Source organism: Bos indicus x Bos taurus, chromosome 26, assembly GCF_003369695.1.
Source record: "Bos indicus x Bos taurus breed Angus x Brahman F1 hybrid chromosome 26, Bos_hybrid_MaternalHap_v2.0, whole genome shotgun sequence".
Taxonomy (NCBI): Eukaryota; Metazoa; Chordata; class Mammalia; order Artiodactyla; family Bovidae; genus Bos; species Bos indicus x Bos taurus.
Genome location: NC_040101.1, coordinates 14,134,004 through 14,158,310, shown reverse-complemented (window position 1 = coordinate 14,158,310; position 24,307 = coordinate 14,134,004). Strand labels below are relative to the sequence as shown.

The 24,307-nt window shown below is 45.0% G+C and overlaps 2 long non-coding RNA genes across 5 annotated transcripts in view; both read right to left on the bottom strand.

The window, feature by feature from the left end:
• LOC113884229 overlaps positions 1-24,307 on the bottom strand; it is a 109,728-nt gene that overhangs the window by 75,946 nt on the left and 9,475 nt on the right. The gene's annotated exons all lie outside the window — the stretch shown is intronic.
• LOC113884230 lies at positions 314-23,593 on the bottom strand. The gene is made up of 2 exons (XR_003508831.1): positions 23,045-23,593; positions 314-2,798 (listed from the first exon to the last, which is right to left on the bottom strand). It is a non-coding gene; the product is annotated as an uncharacterized LOC113884230 (long non-coding RNA).

Below are 24,307 nucleotides of genomic sequence, written 5' to 3'. Positions count from 1 at the left end.
TCATCCTGATGAATACTGGGAGGCAGGAAGAGAGAATGCTGTCATGTGGACACTGTTACCTTTGTCTATCCAATAGGTTCACGTGGCTGCTTTATCAGATGATGCTTCCCCCTGGCCCATGATGTTTAGCAGAGAATTGGGCAGCAGAGGCTGGGAACCACATGCTCAGACTGTAATAGAATAAGGCTGCACTTGAAGCAGGGTTTCCCCATGTAATTTTTACCATGATTAATCTTACCTTGTACACACATCCACAAAATGAAGTTCATGTAATAGTGCTTCTTTCTTACACTTTGATATTTTCTATTCTGTATTTTTAAAATGTCAGTTGCTGTCCCATAAATTGACCGATAGCCCACCAATTGAGTGTAATCTACAGTCTGAAAAACACTTTGAGTTGGAGGAAACGTGAAAATGGTAAGATCTGCCTCTCTAAGCCTATTCTCTTCATATTTCTTTACACTCAGAAAAAATCTTACCTTGAGCCACCTATTCATTCATCAAACACTTATTAGTGTCTACTCAGGCTTTGAAAGGGTTGGGGGCAAGGAGAGAGAAGAGATACCAGGATACAAGCAATGCTAATTGAGCCAGTCTCATATGCTATGTATTGCATTAAGCATATTATATGGATGTTTCTCATTTAATGCTTGGATCATTAACTGTCAGACACTTAAGAAAACAGAAAGACCAAGGTTTGAATTCAAATCAGTCCAACCTCAGAGTTCAATGAGCTAAACCACTCGACTCTTTAGGATAGAAGGAAGAGGGCTCATTTAAGAAAGTTTGAATAAATACAGCAAAAATTGGCTTCTCTTCCTAGCCACGACCACTGTCAACAGATTGAAGAGCGTCTATTCAGACCTTTCCTTATATGTTTACATGAGGCCAATGAGAAATATAATTCTCCTTTTAGTTTGTACTCATAGGAGTTTATGAGAACTGATTCCAGGATTTTTCACCCATGCCTATTCCATGGACCAACTACTCCAGTTTATACCGTCTTGCCCTATTTCTGGATGTTAAACTAATTCCTAAATTTTCATTATTACAGGAGTACTTTTGTAAATGGGGCTTCCCTGGTGGCTCAGTGGTAAAGAACCCGCCTGCCAAAGTAGGACATGCGGGTTTGATCCCTGGGTCAGGAAGATCCTCTGGAGAAGGAAATGGCAAGCCACTTCAGTATTCTTGCCTGGGAAATCCCATGGACAGAGAAACCTGGTGGGCTACAGTCCATGGGGTGGCAAAAGAGTTGGACATGACTTAACTAACAACAATAATTTTTGTACCATGTATCTCTGTTCACATATGTGACAGTTTCCCCAAGGTGGATTACTAGAAGGGAAAGAAAGTACTAAATGGAAGAATACATGCTTTTTAATAAATACTGCCAAATTCTCCCTTAAAGAGTCTGTACGATTTATATGTTCACCATCAGTGCGTGAAAGTATGTGTTTTCCTGCAGCTTCACTACAGAGGATATTATCAATTATTTCAACTTGTGTTAATCTGATGGGTACAGAAATATTCTCCTTGTTGATTTCTGTTCCCTTTGATTACATGAAGTTGAGCTTGGCATCTGTGTGACAAACATGGAATCTGCCATATACACCAATATCCAAACACTGCCCAGGCTTCCCAAATAAGAGTAACTTCTCTCAGGGTTATCACAAGTCACAGAGCACCTCCGGGCAGATTAGAAAGAGGGGCTTCTTCCCCAAGACATGTTACTTCTATCTGTTGGAAAAGTGTTATAATACGTCGATTATTAGACATTTTATCCCAGTCTAGAGAATAAATATATAAATCTACCATATCTAAGAGGTGATTGGCACCTCCTTGCTGGGGAGGGGAGGGTGCCCTGCTGCCTTGCACAACCTGCCCAACTGTATGGAGCCGTCCTGCTCTTAACTTCTGGATAGTCTCCTTGGGCACATGGTCCCCATCTGTATCCTCTGGCAGAAACCTGGTGTGAGTAATGAGCCTCTGGTCCTGGTCTCTCCACCCACATCTCTCTGGTTGACTTCAGATTTGTCCCAATATCTCGCTCAAACTTCATGATGTCTTCTTCTCTGTCTTCCTCCTGAATGAGGCTTAAGGGAAATTTTTGCCTGTAGGGAGCCTTTGAAGAGTCAAAAATTTCCTTGCAGATGTGTTTTTAATACTATGGGAGCACATTAAAGTTGACATGATCTAACAGCAATTCACTGTGTTTTCTTTACAGGCTGGTGGTTCTGGGCTCATTCAGACAGCCATCCGGAAGTGTACCAGGCCTGGGCTGTGCCTGCCCTTGGAGGGGGCACCCCAAGGGGTAACCCCAGGATTTCTTGGCATCTCGTGCCATCTGGACTTGCTTTGCACAGTCACAGAGAGGCTCGTGTGCCCACTCTATGTGTTTCTGGGGCCAGAACCAAGTGAACACCTTGGAAGTTGTACTATTCTGCCCTAATTGGTCTCAGTGCGGAGCCTGGTCCGTGGGTGGTCTGCAGTGAGCTACTGCAGTCAGAAGAGACAGATAAAGACCTGCCATTCTTCAGGTAACCTGGCAGGGGCAAGGATGCACAGGACCGGGATCTCAGAGCCACAGGGTTGGCTGAGATTTTTCTGTAGACTCCTAAGCACTTTTGCAATTTCTAAGAGTCTCATGACATGAGGAAGATGCTCCCGAAAAGATCACTTGGGCTGACTGATACTTCACATTCCTTTGCCGTGATCTGGAAGGACATCAGCTGGACATGGTGATGCCGATTCTCTCGTGGTGGCCAGAAGCTGCCAGAAGGGCAGGACTGCAGCTGAAACTGACGTATTAAAATAAGAGCGTAATTAGAACACGGTAAGTGCATTTGCTGGGTAAACAAACAATTTTCAAAATGTAGAACTGTAGAGAAGAATAAAATAATTGAAAGTGTTCTTGGGAAGGAAGAAGCCCTTACTTTATGTAATAATAAATACTTTTGAACAGCACCCGTGTGCCAGGCCGTGCTTGGGGCTGGAGACAGTGAAACCTAAGAAGAAAAGACCCTAGTTCCCTTGTGTCTGATGTGCTTATAGTTAGGAGACAGAAAATAGGGCTACAAAAGTGATCGTGCTTAGGCACCTAGTAAATGGTAGTTATTAAATATCCTACAATAGGATTGGTTTAGTATATTTTAATATACCCACACTTTATTTTGTAGTCATTATAAACATGGTTTTGAAGAATATGTTATGACATGGAAGAGAGCTCACAGTTCATTCATTCATTCATTCAACAGACATCAGTTAAGCACCTACCCTGTGCCAGGCTCTATCCTGGACTCTGGAGACAGAGCGGGGAGCAGCAAAGGTGAGATCAGACAGGCTCCCTGTTGCTCTGAAACTTATATCCTCTTCAGGGGGACAGTTAATAAAAAAGTGCAAAAATACCCAAACAGGAAAAGGTCAGATGGAGACAGCAAAGAAAGTTGACATGGTTGGTGCCTGCAATGCAGGAGACCTGGGTTCAATCCCAGGGTCAGGAAGATCCCCTGGAGAAGGGAATGGCAACTCATTCCAATATTCTTGCCTGGGAAATCCCATGGACAGAGGAGCCTGATGGGCTACTGACCGTGGAATTGCAAAGAGTCGGACATGACTGAGCGACTAACGCACAGGGGAGAGAGGAAACTGCTATAGCCTGAGTGGTCCAGGGGGGCCTCTGGGAGGAGGTGACCCAGAAGGAACAATGACCAAGAGGGAGCCAGTAGGAGAAGACAGGGAAGCTTTATGGAAACTTTAGGTCAGCTAACCTTTCTTTAGCGTCACAGACTGGGAAACGGACGTGACATGGCTTGGTGGGGACGTCGGTGGCAAAGCCAGGATTAGACCTTGAGTCTGGGCTTCCTGGACAGACAGTGCTCTTCCTATGCTGTGTGCCAGTTTGACTCTCATTAAATGTCTCTCTCCAATGCTTTTATGGACCTAGGGCCACACAAAGGATATCTCTCCATCAAGCAGTCTCCAGGATTTCTAGAAGTCGTACAGTGTGCATGGTGCTGTGCCCAGAGCCATGAAGAGTGTAACACGCTGAACCAGGAGGGACCCACATCCATCTGCCATGTAGGAAAGTAAAAGCAGCTACGACAGAGCACACGGATGTGGGTACAGCATCCTGAGATGCCAGCAAGCAGTGATTGAAGGAGGAGAGGTCCCTGAGGCCAGGCTGGAAGACTGAATTCTCATTTGTCCACAGACAACAACAGCCTCCACTTGGTTAGCCCCCAGCCGCTGCAGGGGAACAGGGTGAAGAGGGAGGTCTTCAGCCTTGCACCCAGGGATAGGGTGTCCCAGACCTTCCAGCAGCCCCAGCCCAGGGATGCAGCCACAGGAATGATAGGCGACCAGCCTCACCCCTGCTCACTTCTGTTCCTTGTTGCTCTGCCCCCCCACCCGCCGGCTTTGATCACAGTCTCACAGAGCTTGGCCAGGCTTCGAGGTCTCCTGCTGTGACGCCCCAGGCTGGGACTCCAGCTCACAGGGACTCTCTCTCTCTCTCTGTATCACAGCCTGGATCTGGCCTCCTGCCTGCTGGGCTGTGGCAGCAGCAGCCCTAGGGACGCAGGGGAGGTAACAAAGGAAAAAGGTAACTTTGGGTCAGATTGAGGAGAGGTTTGCCAGCCAAGGGCAGCTAGGCAGATGCACTTTGGTGGGTGATGGAAGCCATCCCGCCCCTGGCTGTCTGAGTGGCATGTAAGACCTAAGAGGGGTGGTTAGAGGTAGTCATCAGGAGTTCAGGCACCAGGTGGAAAGACCTGTTCACATTCCAGGATAAGCCATGTACTCCCAGGGTAATCATGGCCAAGAGCCTTAACCACTGTGGACCTCAGTTTGCTCATCTGTAAAATGGAGGTAATAATTGCTTCAGTATCTCAAGCATGCATTGCATACTCAGTCGTGTCTGACTCTCTGAGACCCCATGGACTGTAGCTTGCCAGGCGCCTATAGGATGTTCCCCCCAAGGACAGATTTTCCCAGCAAGAATACTGGAGTGGGTTGCCATTTCCTCCTCCAGGGGATATTCCTGACCGAGGAATTGAACCTGCGTCTCTTAGGTTTCCTGCATTGGCAGGTGGATTCCTTACCACTAGCACCACCTGGGAAGCAATTGCCTCATAAGATCTGCCAATGCCTGACACACAAATGATATGAGTTCTATCCCAGGGTCAGGAAGATCCCCTGGAGAAGGAAATGGTAACCCGCTCCAGTATTCTTGCCTGGGAAATCTCATGGACAGAGGAGCCTGGTGGGCTTCAGTCCACGGGGTCGCAAAAGAGTCGGACACAACTCAGTGACTAAACCACAAGGTTGTTATGAGAATTGAGGATGTATATGTGGAAACACTTGGCTCGTTGTAATCACTCTAAACTGTAGCTGTCAATGATGCTGAAGTCTCAGCTGGTTTGGGGAGGAATCAGAGCCAGCTCTTCCGAAGCACACCCCCCACAGTGGTTCTTGGAGCCTCGTTCTTGCCTTTGGCATGATTGGAGTCTAACTCAGTCTCTTGCACCCTGTTCTCTTTCTCCTCTGGCTCCTGGCCCAGGTTGGATGTCACTAGTTCTGAGGGACTGCCATGTGTTCTTCCTTCATCCTCCTGTACCCAGCCTCTTTCTGCTCTAGCTTCTGCTCTTAGCTGCCCCATGGCTCTTCCAGCCCCGCTCAGAGTCCTCGATGACTCCCCGTGACGGCAGAGGAAATAGCAGCCGCCTCAGTTTTTCATTTGGCTCAGCTGGTAAAGAATCTGCCTACAATGAGGGAGACCTGGGTTCAATCCCTGGGTTAGGAAGATCCCCTGGAGAAGGGAAAGGCTACCCACTACAGTATTCTGGCCTGGAGAATCCCACGAACTGTATTATAGTCCATGGGGTCGCAAAGAGTCAGACACAACTGAGCGACTTTCACTACACTTCACAGCTTTTCATTTAAGACCCCTGGCAAACTGACCTCTTCTTAACTTTCCAGCCGTAGGTGGATCTGGGAAGCTGAAGCCTGAGTTGGAATCTAGGCTTCACTGGATCTGAACTGTGAAACCCTAGGGAATGTATATAACCTCAGTGCCCTTTGGTTTTCTTATCTGTGATGTGGAAATAATTATCCCTGCCTTATCAACTTCACAAGAATGTTTGAAGGTCGGAGTGGGGATGGGTATGCTGACTCTACCTTGAAAGTGACTCACAGTTTCTAAAAACTCAAAGTTTTTAGACCACAGTGGTGTCCTTTGTTCTTGGCATTCCCTCCACCTGGAGTGCCTAGTTACCCTCAGTTACCATGGACTGCCTGGGCGCATCCTTCAGAGCCCAGGGCAAACACCATGTCTTCCCTGCAGTCACTCTCATTACCCTGCCTGAAATGATCTCCCCCCTCATGTTTCTTATATTATGTTGCTTTTGTTTGTTTGTTGTTGATTTAGTCACTCAGTTGTGTCTGACTCTTTGAGAGCCCATGGACTGTAGCCCACCAGGCTCCTCTGTCCATGGGATTTCCCAGACAAGAATACTGGAGTGGGTGGCCATTTCCTACTCCAGGGGATCTTCCCGACCCAGGGATGGAACCCGCATCTCCTGCGACTCCTGCATCTCCTGCGTTGGCAGGCAGATTCTTTCCTGCTGAGTGAGTCACTGGGTACCCAGTCGTGTTGCTTACTTGCTTTCAAACACCGTGAGAAGCCTCATAGTACCTGTCTTCCCATATCTGCCTCCCCTCCTTAGACAGTGAGCCCCTCGAGGGCTGGACTATAATCAGCTCTGGTTTTCCCATGGCAGATCATACCCCCCACACCATCGGTGTTTGAGGAGTACTTGTTGAAAGGACAGCTGACTGGATGCATGAACGAATGAATTTCGGTAGATGAGATGCACTGGAAGGGGAAGAGATGAGTCTGATACCTTCAGGGGGCCTGTTTTATGGCCCAAATTTTCACATACAGAATGGATCCAGAGTGCCCAGACAGGAAGGGTTTAGGGGCAGAAATGGGATGGCAGGCTGGCGTGGGACAGCTGTGTTCTGAAGAGCAAGCACACGTGTTCGCTGGGTACTTGGGTTAGGGGATGGGGCTCAGCGCACAGCGGTACCCAGGAGTGCCAATGAGTGCAATACCTCACTCCTCCTCCTGAGGGCGCCTGCCTGGCGGCGGCGGCGGGAAAAATAGGAGTGTAGAGAAGAGAAGGGGGTGCGGGGGGTGGGGTGGGAGGAGGAGAGGAGAGGCGAGGGGCGGAGGGAAGGGGGAGGGGCGGAGGGAAGGGGGAGGGGTTAGGGTTAGAGGAGGGGCGGAGGGAAGGGGGCGGAGAAGCGTGGGTCGATCTTGGAGCTGTGGAGGTGACTCCTGGCGACCTGAATTTTGTTTGCCACACAGGAGCACCCGATTTATTATCTGGGGCTGAAACACACGGAAGGAACAAAGGGCCCTGGGGACCTTTGTGACCCAGCTGCTCCCTCTCTGTGCGGAGCCGGAGCCGAGGCCTTGCGTTCTCAGAGCCGCCCTTTCTGACTTTGTAGGAGGCAACTACCCTCCTCATCTACCCCTCCACCCCAAAGGTTATAATCTGGGGCCACACATTCCTCAGGCAGTGTTGAATCCTAAGTATTTTAATGCCTGATATCTATTTCCGTGTGCATTTTAGTTTTATCAGGGGGCCAATGGAAAGTTTTTTTTGTTATCTCTTTAAAACAGATGTCAGCAAAAACTTCCAGCACAGATCAAGGGCAGGTTAAGGCCTTTGAGATGGGTCTGAATGTCCCTTTAACATTATTCAATCTAATACCCAACTATACCGCCAGTCATTACCCTGTTTTTATAAGAAGCTCTGAACCATATGTTCGGGAACCAATTAAGCATACACATCAAGCCCTGGGATCAGGTGGAGCTCTGTTTAAATATCTTAACCTTTTATGATTATCTTAATTTAGAGAAAATTCAAAACACATTCAGAAGTCTTAGAAAATGAACTAACTAGGAATTTACTGGCCGGGTTCTTTTCTTGATGTTGGGATCATTTCTTTACAAGCCCAGCCTGGATTCCTGGGGAAATCTTCTGTAATCACAACTTCTGGAGAAATGTAGACATGGGCGGGCCTAGGAAGCTCAGAAGGGGCCACAACAGACTTCTTTACCTTCTACTGGCGGAGCAGCTTCTCCCAGCCCCAGATCCTGCCATTCCCCTGTCCCAGCCCCAGAGGTGTCCTGCTTCCCAGATGGAAGGGGAAGAAAGATAAGTGGACTCTGAATGTGGATGTTTTGTCCCCTTTAATAAGATTAATGAAGTATGGAATGAGTTGGCATAAAACACTCATGCAACACCTGTCGTTTGTGGGGAGTGATGGATTGGGGGGAGTTCAGGGCAGGGTCTGTGGTATAAACTGCACAGATCTGACTGCACATGTGATAGTCACCCTGCTTTTCAATTCCAGCTTCATTCTGGGGGTGGGAGTGAGGGCTGGGGTGGTCAGTGGGTCTGTCTTCATGTCAACCTCAGGTAAAGATGATGTGTGTTTAAAATATATATGCCTCCCCAATTTGATGGACTTATAACAAGGTCTTACAGGCTTTTAGCTGCTCGTGCAATACATTTTTATTGAGCACCTACTAGATGCCTGGTTCTGTTCTGCGCACTGGGGATTCAGTGAGCAAGAAAGACACAGTCTTAACAAGGATATCAAACTGCTTCCGACACAGGTGCCCAGGTAGAATACCAGGACCCAACTGGGTCTCAAAAACCCTCTTTCTGGTGAGATGAATGGAGAGAGTAGCAAGAACGCATATACACTACCATATATAAAATACATAGCCAGTGGAAATTTGCTGTATGACTCGGAACTCACACTGGGGGTCTGTAACAATCTAGAGGGGTGGAAAAGGGTGGGAGATTGGAAGGACGTTCAAGAGGGAGGGCGTCTATGTACACCTTGCCTACTTCATGTTGATGTATGGCAGAAAGCAAACCAATTTTGTAAGGCAATTATTCTTCAATTAAAAATAAAATAAAATTAAAAAAAAACCCTCTTTCTTAGGATTAGTAAACCTTTAGAATAGGGTTTCCTGATAAAATACAGGATGCCTTGTGTAAGTATATCCCAAGTATGGTCTGAGACATATTTATGCTAAATACTTATTTGCTGTTTACCTAAAATTCAAATTTCACTGGTATGCTGTATTTTTGTTTGATAAATCTTGCAAACCTACTGTAGAAAAAGGATGAGGGGTAGTATCTCAATCTTGGATGTTAAGTACAGATTTTGGAGGTAGGCAAGCAGAAAGCAACCTTGTGCCAAGTCTCTTTACCGATGTTATTTCATTTAGATCTCACCGTAACTCCATGAAGTAGTTTTTATTATCATCCTCACTTGGCCAAGTAGACAGAAGCTCAGGGAGGTTAAGTGACTCGCCCAACGTTACCCAGCTAAACTTCTAGGACACTTTTGCTGAACTTGGAGAGCTGAGCTCTTTCCGTGGCACTCCAGTGCCACGCTGATGGCTATCTTTACAGAGTTCTTATTTTCCTAGCCTGCCCTGGCTTCTCTCAGCTTCTTCCCCCTTTTATCCACAAACGTTCAAGGAGAGATTCACTCTCGTCAGATCAATGCCACTGCTGTAATGAAAACCACCACCCAAACCCACGAAGGATGAGATCTGTCGAACCCTAATGAGAATGGTTCCGATTATGCAAAAAGCAACCTCATGGTTATTCTAATGTTACAAGTAAATATAAAACATTTAGAAATACTTGGCTTGGGCTGTTTTTTTCAAGTACAGATGTCTGACTCCCTGCCAGTTTGTTATTAAAAATGCTACGGTGGTTTGGGTACAAAGATTGCTGTAAAAATAAAAGCTGATGCACTCCGAGCACTCATTTTGACTTTGTAGGGAAAGTCAGCAAGGGTGAGGCTAGAGCAGATGGTGGTGAATGGCGCCTCTCAAGTGGGGACCCCAACCTTCATAGCTCAGTCGCTCCTCCCCGAAAACCCTGCAGGAATTTCCCATGGCACCTCAAATCCCAAATGGGCTCCCGCCTGGCTCCGGCCCCATCTGCTCACCCTCCCCCTTTCACTTGCTAGCTTCTTCCAGCTCCCCACACACTTGCACTTGCTCTGTCTCTGCTCACCATGTTTCTCCCCTGGCCACCATTCATCTAGCTGGCTCCTTCTCGGGCTCCATCCTTCAGGTCTCCTCTGACCACCTTCTCGGATGTGGTTGTCCTTCTCTCGCCTCCCATCACTCTTTATCACGTAACATAGCATCTTTCCTTTGTTTCTCTTGTAACTCTGAAATGATCTTGATGACTTTTTGTCTGTCCTACCAGAAAGTAAAGCCTGTGAAGATGGGGACCCCATCTCTCTTGTTTACACACCTTGTCCCCAGCACGTAGAGCAATGGGAAGGAACATGGTAGTCGCTCGATAAAGGTTTGGTGAACAAACTGATGGATTTCCCAAAGCACCTCAAGCCTTGTGTTGCACAGTCTCTTCTTGGTCCATGGACGGGGCAGCTTCTCCAAATGTAATCAGCTCATAGGAAACACTGAAACTTGGGAGAATATTAAACCTCTGTGAGCAATGGTTTTGAGGCCAGCAGGAATTTCCAGGATGGTGCTCCAAAGCTCAGCAATGTGAAACACTTGAATTTGCCATGGTATTTTCTTATGTATAGAAGGAGAAGTGTAAAGAGATAGAAGACTGAGGGGGTTCAAATGTCACCCTAATATTCTCCCTGTTTTTTTTATTAAAAAATATATACATATATATATATATATATATATATATATACATGCTGCTGCTGCTAAGTCACTTCAGTTGTGTCCGACTCTGTGCGATCCCATAGATGGCAGCCCACCAGGCTCCCCCATCCCTGGGATTCTCCAGGCAAGAATACTGGAGTGGGTTGCCATTTCCTTCTCCAATGCATGAAAGTGAAAAGTGAAAGTGAAGTCACTCAGTCGTGTCCAACTCTTAGTGACCCAGTGAACTGCAGCCTACCAGGCTCCTCTCTCCATGGGATTTTCCGGGCAAGAGTACTGGAGTGGGGTGCCAGTGCCTTCTCTGATATATATACATATATTCTCCCTATTTCAGACAAATGTGGTGATGTGACCAGAACAATTTTGAGGACATGAAGGGGGAGCATTCCCTGGAGACTTCACTCCTTACACGGGCACTCAAGACTCTTCGCACGCTTGTGTCAATGTCCCTTCCCCGATTCCTTTTCATGCTTCTCTTTACACTGACTGTGTTCCTCGGGTCCTGAATTGTCTGTCATGCCTCCACACTTCCCTGCGTGCTTTCTCACACCTGTCCCATGACTCTCACTGTGATTTCAACCTAGAATTCCCTTCCTCCTTCCTCTGTGTAGGTCCGAAGCGTGCTCACCAGCTGGACCTGGTTGCAAGATCATCTTCTCCATCTTTTCTTACATCCCCCCTCACCTGGCGGTGACCTCTCCCTTCTCTGAACTCCCTGAATGTTTTTGCTTTTCCTTGTCATGTTCTACTTGATGTCAAGCTTGACTTCAAACTCCTTAAGGGCAGGAGCTATGCTTCATTTTTGTGTCCTTCACTGCCCCCAGCACAGTCCTTTTTGTGATGGGTTAATGCCATGAAATTAAAAGACGCTTACTCCTTGGAAGGAAAGTTATGACCAACCTAGAGAGCATATTGAAAAGCAGAGACATTACTTTGTCAATAAAAGTCCGTCTAGTCAAGGCTATGGTTTTTCCAGTGGTCATGTATGGATGCGAGAGTTGGACTATAAAGAAAACTGAGCACCGAAGAATTGATGCTTTTGAACTGTGGTGTTGGAGAAGACTCTTGAGAGTCCCTTGGACTGCAAGGAGATCCAACCAGTCCATCCTAAAGGAGATCAGTCCTGGGTGTTCATTGGAAGGACTGATGTTGAAGCTGAAACTCCAATACTTTGGCCACCTGATTCGAAGACCTGACTTGTTTGAATAGACCCTGATGCTGGGAGGGATTGGGGGCAGGAGGAGAAGGGGACGACAGAGGATGAGATGGTTGGATGGCATCACCGACTCAATGGACATGGGTTTGGGTGGACTCCGGGAGTTGGTAATGGACAAGGAGGCCTGGTGTGCTGCAGTTCATGGGGTCGCAAAGAGTCAGACATGACTGAGCGACTGAACTTTACTGAATGACATTTCCTGAACACACACAGCCTCAAGTCATTTGCTCTGGGCAAGGATGGGACAGTGTCAAGTCTTCTTTTCCAAGACTGGAGGAAAAAGTCATGTGACTTATGGAATGTGCAATCAAAACCAGTGACTGCGAGACCCCCATGTGTCCAAATGAGAGGTCCAGAAAACAAAGGGAACTTTCCCTTTTGCATTCAGATGTCTTCCTGTTGGGTGGCCAAAAGTCCGGAACAAAATTCCTGGGCACCCTCAACTCTCTCCGCTTCCCATCTTTCACAAATGTTTTATTCCAAAACTCTGTCCAAATAAAAAATCTCCAAAGAAAGTCAAGTGCTAACACTGAGCACATGAGTCTGAGAACTAGAGATACGAGTGGAAACAAAGACTCTGCTTTTGCCAGGTAAATGTTGTCAAATACAGAAACATGCAAATGTATTTATCTCAAGTGGGTTGTAAACAGAGTGTACATCTCACATGGGGTCCAAATTCACTTGCAACAAGATGGTAACCAGTTTTGGAGAATTTTACATACATTAAGCCAAGGATCCTCCCTTACTGCATGATTCAGGAGATTTGGAAATGTTCTGCAAGCAATGTGGTTTTAAAATGAAGCCCAGTACAAGCTTTTGATCTATATGGGATAGTATGTGTGCATGTGAAACTCTACTGAACTGATGGGCTAAATTTAAACACTCCTCACGTACAGAATCTGGATTTATTGTTTTGCTTTGGGATACACACACCTTTTGAATTTTCTACATCTATGGCACATGGAGAGGTGAGGAGGGAAGCCTGTGATCTTTCTAAGGCCAACACCCCAGTGTGGCCTTGGCCACTCTGGGGGCATTGTCATATTTTCAATAAGCAATTGCTATTAGAGAGTGAACCAGTGAAAATCTTTCCCTGAACTCATCGTGGATCGCAACAGGAGGAAACACTCCATCACTGGAAAGTGACACTAATGTATTCTATTAGATTTGCTTATCATGTTAAAGAGCATATTAAAAGGAAATGTTTGGAAAAGGGATGCCATAACATGGTATGATGGATTGAGAATTCCTAATTTGGAAAAAATGTGCTAAGACAACATGATTGATGTGAGTGACCTACTTTATTTTATAAGAAAGTATGAGCTGCCTCAGGCTCATTGGTACACATATTTGGAAAAAGTTGTTTTTTTTCCACATTAAGTTTTTATTAACATTTTCAAAAGAGCAGAAACACCATAGAAGGATATAAGTTGTGCCTTGTCAATGCAGATGTGTTTGTAGTCATTTGCTGCTTAGAAAATGTGTCCCCCTTGCTGGAAGGGTTTCTGAATTAGGAGTTTCTTGCCAAACAAACATCTGATGGGGAGAAATATGACACCTTTTCCTACTGATAAAAAAATGACAGTGAAGGGGTGTTTTATGTAAAACATAAATGGATCTTCTGCTCCTTGTAGGTAGCAAACTCTTAGCATACTTAACATTTCAGGAGCATCCTGGCCACCTTCCTGCTACCCAGAGGAGACAAGATCAAAGCTGAATTAACCATTTTATTTCTACTTGAGAATTTGGAACCCCAAACTGAGGCTCCCCATCACTGAACAAAGCTGCTAGAGGTCAGAAACTTTCTGGAAGTCAGGAATTTGGGGTTATCCCAGAAAACAGAAATAACTGTGAAGGCTCCAGGGAGGGTTGGTGGCAGACAGAATACTCTGCTACTATTAAAATAATGGTACTAGTGCATTTAAGAACTTAAGAAATTCGTATGGTATAGTGTTCATTGATGAAAGGGAAACATAAAGAAGAAATATGTATTAAAATGTGGAGGTGGGAGAATAAGCTTTCTAGAGGGCAATTTGTTCACTCTATCACAGAAACCTTAGATTTCTGCATGCCTTTGGATACAGAAAGTCCATTTCTAGAAATTTCTCTTAAAGAAATAATCATGAATATTCACAAAGATTTATGTCATAAGATGTTCACTGTAGATTTATAATATTAAAAAATGGACTCTAAGTGTTCAAAGATAAGGGATTGCTTAAATTCATACACCTAATGGGGCCATTAAAATTATAATTTAGAACTATAATGTGAAATTTTATTAAGTAGGAAAAGTGGGTTAGAAAACAATATGCATATTATGATGCTACAGGTAAGACTCTATAGACATATGTCTACTTAATTCTTAGGTATATATGTCTGTTTACATCAGTAGATATATGTATAATGTTATATCTATTATGATACTATTTTAAATATATATGTGTATATAACATGTATTTTTTTGAAGGGCATTCATCACAAGGTAAAGAATGACTACATCTGAAGAGTTGATTTTACAGATATTGCTTGTTTCTTTCCTTTTGTATGTTTTAATTTTCTACAAGAGACATGCTTTATTTTGGTAATAAGTAAAGCAGTTATTAAATGGAAAATCCAAGAGACTCAGATGATTACTTAATAGAAACAATAAGAGACTTTGCAAGGATTCCCAGGCACAAGCTAGTTTTCTCATATAATAGTTAAAAATATAAAATGAAAATTATTCCATTCACCATAGCAAAAACAAAACAAAGCATAAATCTCCCACAAAACTGAAAATACAATGACTTATTCATATAAGAAATATCTAAGACCTGTTTAGAAACATACTGAAGTACATCAAATAACATCAAATGAAGTAAATTACTCTTCTGCTTGGGATTGCTAAGTATTGTGAAGATTTCAGTTCTTCCCCAATTAGTTTATAATTCTTATGCAATTTCAATACTATTTCTGATTAAAAGAACAGACAAGTTGATTTAAAATTTTATCTAAGCCATACACATGAGAATAGACATTTTTTATAAAAGAATAAAAAGAAGAGGATTGCTTTATTGGATTTTAAAAGCTATTACAAAGTCAGAGTAATTAAGCAGTATGATAATGTTGTGCTGTGTGTTTAGTCGCTCAGTCATGTCTGACCCTTTGCGACCCCAAAGACTATAGCCCACCAGGCTTCTCTGTCCATGAGGATTCTCCAAGCAAGAATACTGGAGGGAGTTGCCATGCCCTTCTCCAGGGGATCTTCCCAACCCAGGGATCAAAACCAGATCTCCCGCATTGCAGGCAGATTCTTTGCTGTCTGAGCCACCAGGGAAGCTTATGGCAATGTTGTAGGAATATCAGATAGATAAATGGATAAAATAGAGAATAGGATAGAAGAGAGATGACTGAAATAAAATATGTCTATGGGAATCTATATATGACAAAGATTGTATTTCTTCTTAGTGAAGAAGGACCGGATTTTTCCATAAACAATGCTGAAATAGTTATCTGTTTGGAGGGTAAAAAAGTCGGTTTTCACCTTATGCCACATTTACAGAAAAAACAAAAATAAATGTATTAAAGATGTATACGTTTAAAACAATGATATGAAGTTGGAAAAGAAACTTAAAAATAAGAATTTCATAACCTTGAGAATGAGGAAGGCTTTTCTTAAAAAGAGACATATCTCAGACTCCAGAAAGGAGAAAACTAACAATTCTACCAGCATAAGTATTTAAATCTTTGGTGTGGGGACCACCACCCCCACTCCCACCCCCTGCCCGCAGCCCATGGAAGCAAGTTCCCTTTGTTCCAGATTGGCTGGGACACAGGGAACCCGTGGAGTCTTCTGCACAGTTGAGGATGACTTTTGATCCCCATCCCCTGACTCAGTGTCTAGGGTACCTGGGCTTCCACCAGCAGCTCTGAGGCAACACTGGCTTGGCTCTTGAGTGGCTAACACCCCCAGCTTTCTGCTCTCTTGGGGCTCCCTGAAGAAGGGCACAGACCTGTGTCCTGTTTCTAAGTGGTTAGCGGACAGGCCTCTAACCACTGAATCCCTGCTCTGTAAGCCCTGTGTTTGATTCGAGTCTGTGCTCCCACAGTCTAGCCAAGTGCCTGGTAAACAGTAGGTGCTCGCTAAGAGTGTGTTGAATCTCAGTGGATTGACTGTAAAGGCCCAGGTCTATCTCCAGTCCTCCTAAAGCTCATCCTGATCCCCCACTATCCCTGTCCTCACTGAGACTCTTTTTTTTCTTTTTCCTAAATAACATGAATGTGGTTCATCTCTAGGACCTGAAGCCATCCAGCATGGCTAGGGGCCCTGCTACCAGCTTAGCTTCGGAACGAAGGGGCTAGAAGAACACAGGACAGCTTTCTCCAAGAGATTTAGAGCCAGAGATGGCAAAGAAGTGGAGGAGGATCTCCCTGCTTCTCTTCTGAGTCCACTTTTCCAGCAGTTTCATCAGCTTCAACATCCACCCCCCACCCCCCGTAAGAATCTGACTCCACCACAGCTCCCTACAGCCAGTGACCTTGCTTTTCTGCTTCTTGGTCCCAGCACACGGCACGTGCACGTGAAGAGTGTGATCTCAACAACTTGCCACAATAGAAATCTGAAGCTTAGGAGCAGCAATGATGTTACAGGCCGTATAGTGCGGCTCCTGCCATTGAACTCAGAAGCAGCAAAGACCTGCCCAAGGTCACAGAGATGATGGAAGAGATTCAGCCAGGATGCCTGATCTGATTTTCAGAGATCAGCCAAAGCTAAAGCTAGTTCACTTGGCTTAGTTTGGGAACCAGGGGACCCTGTTGGGATCCCATACCAGATCCCCTGCGTTGGCTCCAGCTGAAGCTCAGTTACTGCTGGAAGAGGCATGATGCTCTCATAATGAAATAATATCTTTAGCAAAGATCCTTGAGGCTACTTAACTGTGAAATAATTACATGGGCCTCAAAACTGGGAGATCAAGTGTTTCTATTCCAACATCCCATGATGCTCTTAGAAAAAGCTTCACTATAAACTGCAGGTGGGGTGGGGAGAGGCAAGATTTCTGAGCCAGGACACAGTGTTTTAATTCCACCTTTTATGTTTTGGCATCATCTCATCTATGTGTATATCTCTCTATAGACATATTAAAACAACATTATAGGAGATTAAAAGAGTAGCAATTGTCATCTGTAATCATACTGCTATAACTCAATTGTACCCACATGTATGTGTCTCCTTATTTAATTACATAATGCATAAATGCACCCTTGTTGTCAGAAACTACCATCATTAAGTTGTAAAGAGCATAAAGAAGGCTGAGCGCTGAAGAATTGATGTTTTTGAACTGTGGTGCTGGAGAAGATTCTTGAGAATCCCTTGGAATGCAAGGAGATCCAACCAGTCCATTCTAAAAGAAATCAACCCTGAATGTTCATTGGAAGGACTGATGCTGAAGCTCCAATACTTTGGCCACCTGATGTGAAGAGCTGACTCATTGGAAAAGACCCTGATGCTGGGAAAGATTGAAGGCAAAAGGAGAAGGGGTGGCAGAGAACGAGATGATTAGAGAGCATCACTGACTCAATGGACATGAATTTGAGCAAACTCTGGGAGATAATGAAGAACAGGGAAGCCTGGCGTGCTGCAGTCCATGGGATGTCAGAGTCAAACATGACTTAGCAACTGAACAACAGGTTGTAAACGTCCCTCTTCCACACCATCCCCAACCATGTCAGCTCTCCTACCCTAAAATAACACGGTTGTCAGCTGTGTATCTTTCAAGAACTTTTCCCTGAGTTTACATGTAAGTATCCACATGTAACTTTATATTATAATGTGAATAAAACACAGATAGATAGTGTTTATTTGAAACATTAATAGGATCATACTATGTTTTATTCTGGAACTTGTTTCCCTCACCTTTAACAGGCTTTGGGAATCTTTCCATAATACTATACACAGATAGCTAACTTCCATCTTTTAACAGTTACACAGTTTTCTGTAGTATGGAAGCATCATAATTTAAAAAAAACCTGTCCCATATTAAAGGATACTTGGATTGTTTCTGATTTTTCAATATTCTAAACAGTATATATATAGGTTCATTTTAGCTGTGAGCTTTCTGCCTCTCTCACATCACATGACTGATGAGCCTCATTCATGTCATCAGAAGGTCCTACTGAGGGATGTCAGAGATTTTGTCTGTTTTCTTCACTGCTATGTTCCCAGTGCCCACAACAGTGCCTGCTCAGCCTAAGTGCACAATAAACATTTGTTGAATGAACAATTGACCATAAAGGGAGGACGCAGCTGAAAATCATTTTCACAAGTAATTGCCTAACACTCATACTTTATAAAGGTATGTGTACTCCCTAATCATATTCTAGGGCTTCCTTGATAACTCAGTTGGTAAAGAATCCTCTTACAATGCAGGAGACCCTGGTATGATTCCTGGGTTGGGAAGATCCCTTGGAGAAGGGATAGGCTACCAACTCCAGTATTCTTGGGCTTCTCTTGTGGCTCAGCTGGTAAAGAACCCACCAGCAATGTGGGAGACCTGTTTGAGCCCTGGGTTGGGAAGATCCCCCAGAGAAGGGAGAGGCTATCCACTCCAGTATTTTGGCTTGGAGAATTCCATGGACTGTATAGTCTATGGGGTTGCAAAGAGTCGGACACCACTGAGCGACTTTCATCTTCACTTTCATCATATTCTAGCCTTAGAACAGTTGTGTGAGGTCAGTAAAGCCTGCACTGTTATTGCCCCCAACTTACTGATACAGGGGAAACAGGAAATTTCAAGTCTGAGCACATTTAATTTTCTAGTTCTCCAACTAGCCCTTGAAGGTAAGGATCATAATTCACTAAATTTCTTAACCCTGTTAATTGCAAGTCAGTTGCAAATTTCCTTATAAATGGTAAATGCCCAATATTGGTTAAATGAATAAATGATCCCCTGATACTATAAATGTTAAGTGGTCCCATCCTTGTGAGAGCACAGGGCTTCCTAGCCCAATCTGCTTTCAAGATGGCCACCAAGCTGTCCTGAGCCAACTTCACCACCTGGTGGCTTGTGGGGAAATCGCCTTTTCTTTCTTCGCCACGGCGTCAGGATATGCTTTTTCCTCCATCACTACTGGCTCGAATCTACCTCTGACAATCCTTCTTCTAAGTTTACATACCTTCTAAATTTCCTTTCCTTTTCTCTTTAGAATTGTAAGTCTTACCCTCCTCTACTCTCTCCAAATTATTTAAAAGTAAAGGACAACCAGCCAACCCCAATCATGACTGAGAAGTCAAACTATAATACTCTGGTAGCAGCGAAAAGGGAAAACATATATTTTGAAGTAGAAATAGATTTAGGGCCGCCTTCAAAGTGCCCCAGGACCTCTTATAGTCTCTCCATAAGTCTTCATCTAATTCCTTATCCCATCAACTCTGCCTACTTTGAAATGTGTTTTCTCTTGTCAGTTAACATTCACTTCTATTTTTCTGTTTTTTAAAAATCATGACAACCTCTACCCAAATACCTATAAGATGTCAACATAGTGCCTTGAAGATAGCAAGATATGTTTCTGGAAAAAGAAAAGAATTTTGCTTTATTCCTATTTTTTTTTAATGGGGCTGCTGCTACTGCTGCTAAGTCGCTTCAGTCGTGTCCGACTGTGCGACCCCAGAGACGGCAGCCCACCCGTCCCTGTGATTCTCCAGGCAAGAACACTGGAGTGGGTTGCCATTTTCCTCTCCAACGCATGAAAGTGAAAAGTGAAAGTGAAGTCTCACAGTCGTGTCCAACTCTTAGCGACCCCATGGACTGCAGCCTACCAGGCTCCTCCGTCCATGGGATTTTCCAGGCAGGAGTACTGGAGTGGGGTGCCATTGCCTTCTCCATTTTATGGGGCACACAACCACTATAATTATGTTTATACCAAGTGTGAAATTCTATATCTTATGAACAGTTCACTTAGTAGACTTTGGGAGAAGAGAAACTTGGAACTTTGACCATCATTTATAACATCGTTTCTATGAGGTGCAAACATATTGAGTCCTGCTGCTGCTGTTAAGTCACTTCAGTCGTGTCCGACTCTGTGCGACGCCGTAGATGGCAGCCCACCAGGCTCCCCTGTCCCTGGGATTCTCCAGGCAATAACACTGGAGTGGGTTGCCATTTCCTTCTCCAATGCATGAAAGTGAAAAGTGAAAGTGAAGTCGCTCAGTCGTGTCCAACTCTTAGTGACTCCATGGACTGCAGCCCACCAGGCTCCTCTGTCCATGGGATTTTCCAGGCAAGAGTACTGGAGTGGGTGCCATTGCCTTCTCCATATTGAGTCCTAGATAGTGATTAAGAAAGAAACTTTTGGAACATAATCTATTTGAAAATTAAGACCTTCAATCTCCCTTTCTGACTCCGGTACAGATTCTTATTAGGCTCCAAGACACACACACACACACACACACACACACACACACACATCCTCACCACCTTACCCCCCTTTAAAAATACTGAAAATCCAAATAAATCCCTCCCACCCCTTCACCTCCATCCCCTGCCTCTATCAGGAAATGCAATGCCTCATTGTAAATATAAAAGAGTAACAGCATCAAAGAGGGGGAGTTTGGTAGGTGGTGGGCCCAGCTGGATCTTCCGATTGTATTCCCTTTTTAAGGCCTTTTGGACTTAACTGCTGTCCTGCAGAGGGAAGCAGTGCAGGGGGCTAGTGCACTGGGAGGTGGATAGCCAATCCTATTACCCTCTTCTATTTAGTTCCAGATATTGTATTTGCCTTGTCTTAGCTCAGCATCTCTTGCTTTCTTTTTCTCCTTCTCCATATTCCTAGTTTAGTCTTTTGCTATAGTATTTTTCCAGGACTCTTTCTTTTCTTTTTCTTTATTGAGGCATAAAATTTTACAGTAAAATACACAGGCCTTAAGGTCGGTGAGTTTTGGCAGTTGTATGTGTTACCATGGCCCAAATCAAGATATAGAACATTTCTAGGATCCCAGAAAGTTCCCTTATTCCCCTTTCAGTGAACCTTCTCCCAGAGGCAACCACTCTTCTGAATTCTATACCCAGTTATGAACTTCATGTAAATATACTAAATATAGAATCATAGTAAATATAGTAAATATGGAATCATATAGTATATTTCTTTCCTTTCCTTTCCTTACCAGAACACTGGCAATGAAAAGGTATAAATATAAACTTCTTTTCTTTTCCAAGATTGTCAGAAGTTAACATCCCAAATGCTGACAGTAGTGACCGCTGGTCACGTGGGGTTTAAGTGACTGTTACTACCTTCATTATATATTCTAATCTAGTATGTGGGTATGTGTTAGTTGCTCAGGTGTGTCGGACTCTTTTCAAGCCCGTGGACTATAGCCGGCCAGGCTCCTCTGTCCATGGAATTCTCCAGGCAAGAATACTGGAGAGGGGTAGCCATTCCCTTCTCCAGAGGATCTTCCTGACCAAGGGACAAAACTGGGTCTCCTGCATTGCAGGCAGATTCTTTACCATCTGAGCCACCAGGGAAGCATTAGTCTAGTATACAGATATACATATAATTTTATAATAATGAGAACAAATAAAGCTTTTTCACGGGAGGTGGGGCCATGGCTCTTGGGGACAGTGAAGACTGTCCAGACAGTGAAGACTGTTCAGAATGAGTGTGAGGATGGAGCCATGGCCACCTGAAGGCTGAGAACACACTCCCTGCCTAAGGACTTGCTGGTGGCAGGGGACATGGTACATCATCTCAAAGTCAGAGACACCTTGAGCTGTTTCCTACCTGGAGTCTCAATTATCCTGTTAGATGTGGAATTATTTGCTCAAAGGATTTCTCCAACCTCCAACTCTTCCCCTTAAATCTTAGCAAAGAAAAGCATTGTCCAAGCAAGAGTTAAAAATGCTATTAAAGTCATGAAAAAATACACACACATATGCAACTTTAAACTCCTGATCACACATTTGAGCGATGCAAGTAAAGCAAATGGTAATTGAACAAAATATACAAATAATAATACAGCAAAAATTGTAGATAAAATCTGTACACTATGGCCTCTAATATTTGAACTCAGATAGCAACAACTTGTTCTGTTTCCTTGATGGTCCTGCGATACAGATTGGTACGTACATGGAGAAAGAATGTGTGTAAGAGGGGCAGAAATGAAGAAAAAGTTTTGAATCCCAAAATAACATTCGCAGAAATACTTAAAACAAAGAGAAAACAACCTAGCAATTTCACAACAGAATGCAAGGCCTAACTCTGTTGGTTAAATGGTCTCATATGTGGTATCTGTGGAGCTGGGAGGCTTGGAACGAGCCAGCTCAGGCCAGTGCCAGGGTTCTGCGTGAACTGGCTGGGCAGTGATCATGTACTGATAGTTCAACCTCACTGAGCCTGTTTCTGCCTCTTTAAACTGCAGTGATAGTGGCCGTACCCACCTGAAGGGGTTGGTGGGAGGGATGACTGAAGAGAGGTGTGAACAAACTCCTTAGGCACCGTATATACTAGCCATATGCCAACTGCTTATTGTCTCTTCCAGAACTGGAATAAATGCTCTGGAGAGAATGGGGGATCCAGACTCTGGTGGACTCAAGAGCAAAGTGTTCTCTCTTTTCTTACCCTGTGGAACTTCCTCACTGGGGAAAGGGAGATGTTTTGATAGGAAATGAGATGGTGGATGGTGGGGGTGGGGTGGGATACTGGAATCAGATAGACGGGCTTGGAATCCAGACCCCTTCGTTTACTAGCTGTGTGTGACGTTAGGTGAACCTCTTAACATTTCAGAGCCCCTATTTTCTTATCTAGAAAGTGAGAAGTATTTTGATGGATTGTTCTGAGAACTGGATGAGAGAGGTCCTTGTAATAACTGCTTAGCCCAGTACCCTTGGCAGGTGCCATGAGTAATAGAAAGGGACCGTCTCATGCAAGATGCTTTGATGGCAAGCAAAGACCCTTTCTTGCTCCCAGCACACATGAGCATCTGCTCCTTAAACCAGGACAGGGTTGAGGGGGTGGGGGCTCAGAGCAAGGGGCAGAAACAGGGAACTCTTAACACTTCCACAATTAGAACAATGTTTTCTACCACACCGGGCAGGGGCAAGACAAATCACCTGGGTGAAGGAAATACTACAGATGGGCCAGATGTGCTGAAGTCCATCTGGGGGAGATCCACATGGTTGGCACTGTGATCCACCCTTCATCTGGAAGCCCTGGAGTCCTGTGCGTGTTCAGACGCCTCCCCGGGCAGCCAGGCTCCGAGACTGTAGCCGTGGGGAGGAGGAGGAGGAGGGGTCAGTTGTTTTATTTTTAGCAACGTGAAGACATTTTCCCACTTCCTGGTCCCCAGCTTATCTTAGCAAATACCCCAGAGTCCAGCCAGGGACCGAGTCGCGAGGGCATAGTCTGTGCTCTTCCACGTCGGCAAAAACCTTTTTCCTAAGGCTGGGGACTGGACCAGATCAGAGGAGGACTCCGGGTCTCGCTGAACCCGGGGTTTTGCCTGAAGTGGGAAGCCCATCCCTTGGTCAGATTTTAGCCGAGTTTCATTGCTTTGTTCCACAAGGTGTTCGCCAGGTAGCCATTTGGGAGATCTACTTTCAAGAAATAAACAGCTCGCCACACCCTGCCTCCTGGCGGTCTCTGATTTTTCTTGCCCTTTCTCCGAGTCTTCCTCCCACCCCCCATTCCCCCTCCCCCTCCACTCCAATTTCTCTTCCCGACTGCCAGGCCTCAGAAGTAGACCCCTCAGGTTCATCGGGCTGTAAAGTCGGGGCGTTTCTCTTTCCTGATGCTTTAGTCGGCACTAGACGTCAATGATCTTTTTTCCTCCTTCCATAAACTGGATCTCCGGCGTGGGGCTAATAACCTAGGGACATCTGAAATCCCGATTCCGTTCCACCTGGCCCCAGCCCTCCTGCGGGAGCTCCCGACTGCTTGCTTTCTTCCGCTCTTAATAGATATTAGAAGCCGACCACCTGATCTGCAAGCGGTCTAAGCCACAGACAGCTTTTCCAGGCGCGGGGTTGGCGGAGGGCGGCTGCAGGTTGGAGCCGGGCCCTGCGTGCGCGCCCGCGTCGGGCGCTGAGGCCGGAGCAGTCATTCCGGCGTCTGGAGCCCAGAACCCGGGGTGAAAGGCCTCCGCTGCTCTCGCAGACGCCGCAGCCGAACATATGCTGCACTCTCCAAATTCATTTTTAATTCATGACATCAGTGTAGGGACCACAGGAGCCTCTAAACAGCCTCTCTCAAAACCAAAACAACCACGCGAGCGGGGAGAGGGGACGGCCGCCCAGTCCAGAACGTCGGCTCCTCGGTCCCCAGGGACTGGGCATTTGGAAACCACTTTCCAGAGCGAACCTGCTGTCCCTTACGGC